The following is a 6,000-nucleotide window of genomic DNA, read 5'->3' on the forward strand; positions in this document are numbered from 1 at the left end:
AATGAATTATTGATAATGGCTAATGAAAAGGATCAGTTCAGGATAAACTACAGGCTTAACCATAGCCCTGAGGGCTAACACACATGCATCCATACACACACACACACACACACACACAAAACACCATTAATTTTCCCTGTTTAACATCTATTTTAGGTTTCCTCAGACAAGGAGATTTAAACTTGTGCAAGCATACTAGGTATTCTCCGTCTATATCTAATTGTTTCTCCATGTTCCATTATACACACTCCAGTTAAGAGCAATGGAGGCCCCAACACTGGGACAAGACAGCAGCTATGTGCTTCCAGGCCGACCCAGCTGACAAGCTAGAGTGCCTTTTTGAGGTTGAGCTTGTTTTCGGGGACAAGGATTCAGTTTTGGGGGAAGGGGATAGAGAATGGGGGTTGAGGGTTTGAGGGCTGGTGAGGGGGGGAGCATCGGCGCCAGCCCCTCTGAAGCGCTCAGCATCCCCCCGCTTATGGAATGGCGGATGTGTCTGGGGGTATCCATGACAACACTGCTGCATGCCAGGGACATGCCACGGCAACATGGCCAAGTAGAGTTGGTGTCAATGTGTGTGTGTGTGTGTGTGTGTGTGTGTGTGTGTGTGTGTGTGTGTGTGTGTGTGTGTGTGTGTGTGTGTGTGTGTATGTGTGTGTGTGTGTAGATCCATTAAGGCCCTCATATCTCGGTGACATTAATATTCACTCAGTCAGACAGGGAAGCCACTGCAGCCTCAATCAGTTTGCTGTCAGACAGCCATGTATCACAGACACCTTTATTTCAGACTTTAACTCAGAGGCCCAACATGAATATGTCCGCTGTATACACACTCTCTTGTAAGTGAATGTAAGCCAAGTTCTGTCGTTTGACACAATTGTTAAGAAAAGCGCCTTCTTGCTAATGATTGGGCATGTCACAGTTTTATACTTGTACTATATATTTTATACTTTCACAGACACAGAGAGGTGCGCCCTCACATTCACTCAGGTCATGAAGCGCAGGTCAGGACTCACTTACTCTCCAGCAAACATGCTCACACACTGACACACACACACACATACACACACAGACTCACACAATCACACTCGTAGCTCTCGCACAGATCAAGCTGTGTTATAATAATCCCATCTGGGACAACCTGGATTCTCACTCAGAAGGTATCCACATAATGATGCTCTGATGAGTTCCTGTGTGTGTGTGAGTGTGTGTCTGTAAAAGAGAGAATGTGAGGTGCCTTATGTGTCATGGGTTATATACCGTTATATTTTTTTTAGATTCACATCCCTGCCCACACACATGCACACCCAAACCCACACACACACACGGTCACATACACATGCATGTAGAGTCAAACTCAGATCCTGTGGGAGTGTATTTTTAACACTGGTGCATTTGCTGAGGGGTTAAAGGGCCGCATGGTGAATCAAGTAAATAATTCACAATAGCTGAAACTCTTTCGATGTAACCCCAGAATGCATGGGGGGAGGGAGACCAAAGAGACTTAGTTTCCTAGTTGCACACTATATTCCTGTCCAATCCTGCTTAGTGTTTTGAGTTAACTGCACAAAGTACAGAGAAGCAAGTAGGTCAAAAAGCAGCACCCATTAAGGTCATACATGGCTCTCGTCATTACATAAAGTCTGATTCCATTCCAAAAATGAAATGTATACCTTCTGTGTATGTGTGCTTGTTTTAGGGTGTATATATACATCTACAGCATGTTAAACATTAAACATGTTGCCCATCCTGTGTTTTCTAGGTTGGATGGAGACCTCGTAGATCATGACCCAGAAACAAATGGCATAATGACCCGAGTCTCCAGAATGAGGACGTCAAGGAAATTCAGCTGATCTCACAGGTGACTGCGCTCTCTCCTTTCGAGCATTACAGTTTCTGCCATCTCGTTATGTGGGCTATATTTGACGAATTCCCTGGTATGGATCAGCGGTCTCTGCATCCTTTTTCTTAGTGTATTCTATAAGAATGTGTCTGTTAGACATGTTGAGTGACATTACATCTGTCAAATGGCTGATTGAAGGAGACACACAGAGAAATGCTGTGCTAATGAAATCGTCTGACCCACATCCTTTAGTTCTATCCATTTCTCCAAAGGCACAGAAAGGGCATTTATACAGGTAAACCATGACTGGTCCCTGAAGTGAAAGAGGGTTTTTTCAGAAGGAAAAGGGGCATCCATTATTTACTATACTGGGGTTGCTAGACACTTAGGAGATAATGCAGTGCTTCAAGCATACAAAACATAGAGCCTCCTCTGTGCTGGCAAGGCCATTGTTGTGTGTTTTGAACATGTCTGTTTCCATCCATACTGACAGATGAAAAAGAATATGTCTCCCTAAGGTTCAGAAGCACGGACAGAGATCGAGAAAGAAGGAGAGGGATAGAACAGGATGGTAGAGAGATGCGTTTGTGTGTGTGTGTGTGTGTCAGTCAAATCTTTGTGTATATTTCTTATTCATGTCTGTGCATTTGTGTATACATGTGTGTGTGTGTGTGTGTGTGTGTGTGTGTGTGTGTGTGTGTGTGTATTTATTTCCCCCAGTCTGTTTGTTATCATATACATGTGCAGCAGTATGTGTCAAAACCTACCTTAGTCCTAGATTACATAATGTAAATGAAGTAGTCGTAGACATAGTGCAAGCATATGTTTGTACCTTGTACCGTGTATGCATTATGTTTTTCCCGCACTGAGTCTGGATCAGTATCTCTACCACTCCTGATAGGCTTCAGTCGAGTCTTTTCCTCTGCAGATCAGCAGAAGCATCAGTTGTGGAGGCATCTGACTGAAATCTACTGGGAGTAGTTAGCAAAGGGGGAGCAAGGCATACAACTCCTCCACCCTGTTATCAGACTTGGGGCAACACCAGGCACTACGTTCTGCCTTTGTCGATTTCCAGAGTGACACTTTGACATGAAATCCTTTTTTTGTGGATGAGGGGAGACCACTCCCAAAATTAACCTGTATTTTTCCACATTAATGCGCATTGTTGGAGAGCATGACAAGTAACTATGTTTGTTGTTTTCTGGTCTGGGAAACTCTGTGTTCTGCTGGAATTGAAGAATCCCTAAAGTTAGAATGACAAAAAATCCTAGATGTGGTACTTACAATACAGTATGTGTTGAAAATACACTTGAAGGAATTATTTGGTTTACTCTCTTACTCTTTTTTTTACCTGTTGTTTTGGCTTTTGTTCCTATAGTGGCTAAGACATTAGCATGCATCACCAGTTTCATTGAATAGGATCAGACCATTTTTGACCTCCAATAACGAGCAGTATGATTAAGTCAAACTGGGTCAACCTGACAATTATATGAAGAAAAACAAGATTAATTTATAACAGACATGTTGCTCTAAGCTCTATCTACCTTAATGAAACGTTATCCCAGCTGACTATAAATACACGCCCCAGTTTGTAAAAGATGACTTTACTTGTACTTCACATCCATTATTCTGTTTTGAGAAGATAGTTTGTGTAATGCATCTTGCAACTTTGAAACTTTCTTAAATACCGTAAGACAGAAGTACATGAGCGTTGCATTTACATGTCAGGCAGGTTTGAGTCACATACACACACACACACACACACACACACACACATACACTGCGGACCTCATCCTTATATATAGGCATTGAACTGCAGTGTCAGCAGAGAAGATGAGGAGGATGCAGAGAGAGGCACATGTAGCGTTGACTAAGATCAGCTGCCACAGATAACAGGCAGGCCAGGAAGGCAGTATGTGCCCTTGAGGTGCTGTGTGCAGGCTCGGTGGTGTGCTTGAGTTGTCTGAATCCACATCCCTTCATCTTTTGCAGTTGGGCTGAGTTTGGCTGCTGATGGTCCAGAGACCCCCTGCCAATCCCAAACGGTTCTATACTGTCAGCCAATTATTAGAGAAATTTGTTGAAGGAGACAGTGTGGCCAAAACAGTACTTTTGTGCTTTATGAATTCTTGGAACAAACTGAAGGGGAGTTACTGACTTTCAAGGGATTTGAAGTGTATGACAAGATAAATCAACAAACTACATTTAGAGACAACCTTTAGGAAACACCTCTGTTGAAGTCATAGGATCTGCCTTTGTTGTCTGATGCAGACAATGACACCATACACTGAAGATTTAACTGAACCAGTCAGACATCCCTATTGTCTCAAATGACCCTCAGCTGTTCTGTACGGCCTATACATTCATATTGGGCCCCAGAATACCTTTCATGCTTGTCAACAAGCTCTATAGTTCCGATGAAATGTAATACCATAATGTCTTTCTGGAGGAAGAGAGTGTCAGGTATGGCAAGAGTAATGGATGAAGGGGCTGGAGGAACAGGAAACTCATGTTAGGCTGGGTGTAAAGAGGATCCGATAAGGCGTTCCCCAGACCCTACATTCTCCCAGTCTCCTCTATGAGAGAATAATAAGCAGCTGTAACCCTGAGACACTCCCAGTCCTGTGTCCTCAGCTACAAAAACCTTCACCGAGCATCTTATCAGGTTCTAAGGATAACACGTAAGACAATACATGTGAGAAGTGCACTGGGAACAATGGGAGGAAAGTGCAGCGTGATATGAGGGGGACTAATGTCAGCGGCTATTGTTGAGGCCTTTGTCACTGTCAAGTACACCGGGAACTCACAGCTCACTGAACTCCTTTCATTCAAGGATTTTGCTTTGGGATGTGATGAAACTCTACAACAAGTGCTGTCCCTCATGCTTCAGCAGTGGCAAACTGCACACACAGAGGTTATGTGTTTGTGGCGGATAAACTGTTACTAACAGGTTGGTGTAAGATCCGCTCTGGCTGGGAATGATCATTTAGTCTCACACTTTTTTTTTTCTGTTGAAAATGTTGTGTTACAAAGGATGTGGTGAACATTTGCCAAAGGTTCCTGCCTTGGTGGTTTGATTTAATAATATGAACATAAGGTAAACGGTCAACTGAGATTTCTGCAATGTCTTTGAATTGTTTAATCATTGTCATATTTCTCTTTTTTTTTAGGTAGATGAGTTCTTCTAATCAACTCAAGAGGAGCTTCAAGACGTCCACTCATGAATCTCACAAGCTGTAGGAGCTTCACATTACTCTCTACAACACTTGGACCTGCACTGTACTCTTCATTTCAGTATTTCTGTCGACTGGTTATATGAGATTATTGACCAAACTGGAAAATGTTGTGACCTTGCACTAATATATATATATATATATATATATATTTTTTTTTTTTTTTTTTTTAATAGGAGAATACTTAATAGGAAAATAGGATGAAAACATTCTTCACATTGAAACTTGTATATATTTAATGTATTAAATTGATAAATTGATATATTTTTGACAGCTAAATAAAAGCATTTCTTTCCTTTAACTGATGTTCTACTGTGAGTTATTTCTGTGTAGTGCTTTGGCACTCCAGGTAAAGAACAATGTGCTTGACATAATTGGGTCCTATTTGGTTATGAAAAGAGCACGTGTGCTGATAAAAGCTGGCAGGGTGATCAAAGCACCATGCGTCCCGATCAAAATCCTGCACCTGACACAGATGTAGTTTATCCTGAAAGACTAACGAAATGTGGGGAAATAGCTTCAGACAGCACCAAGAAGCCTCCCTGTTTAAAACCAGCTCCATTTCACATGTTGTACTGTTTTTGGTGTACTACAGTATATCTGTCAAATCAAATGTTCCTGTACGTGGAAATACAAAACAACAATTAAACATTTGACTGATTCTATGCTTCTTTTCTACGTCAGCTTTTGTTGCATTTTCCTCTCCATGCTGCTTGTCAGGTTTATGTTTTTGAAAGAAAGACACAACGATCTGACTTCTGTAACGCTGTCAAAGTTTCCCCAGAATTGTATTCACACTACAATGAGACGGATCAAAAGTAGGATCCATAACATCTTTGACAAATTGTTTCTTGTAGGAAAGAAGCCTCATTTTCCTCCCTTTTCCATCTTTCGTTACTCTCCATTCATCTTTATGTGCTTCTC

General features: G+C 41.8%; 1 long non-coding RNA gene across 1 annotated transcript in view; it reads left to right on the top strand.

Annotated features, from left to right (window-relative positions):
• The window catches only part of LOC115013253 (uncharacterized), a 37,401-nt gene extending 31,712 nt beyond the window's left edge, over positions 1–5,689 (top strand). Inside the window, exons 3-4 of the long non-coding RNA XR_003832781.1 lie at positions 1,763–1,861; positions 5,014–5,689. This is a non-coding gene — a long non-coding RNA (uncharacterized LOC115013253). The remainder of the gene's footprint in view (positions 1–1,762; positions 1,862–5,013) is intronic.
• Positions 5,690–6,000: the final 311 nt, after the last annotated feature.

The sequence above is a fragment of the Cottoperca gobio genome, chromosome 9 (assembly GCF_900634415.1).
Source record: "Cottoperca gobio chromosome 9, fCotGob3.1, whole genome shotgun sequence".
NCBI classification, from domain to species: Eukaryota; Metazoa; Chordata; class Actinopteri; order Perciformes; family Bovichtidae; genus Cottoperca; species Cottoperca gobio.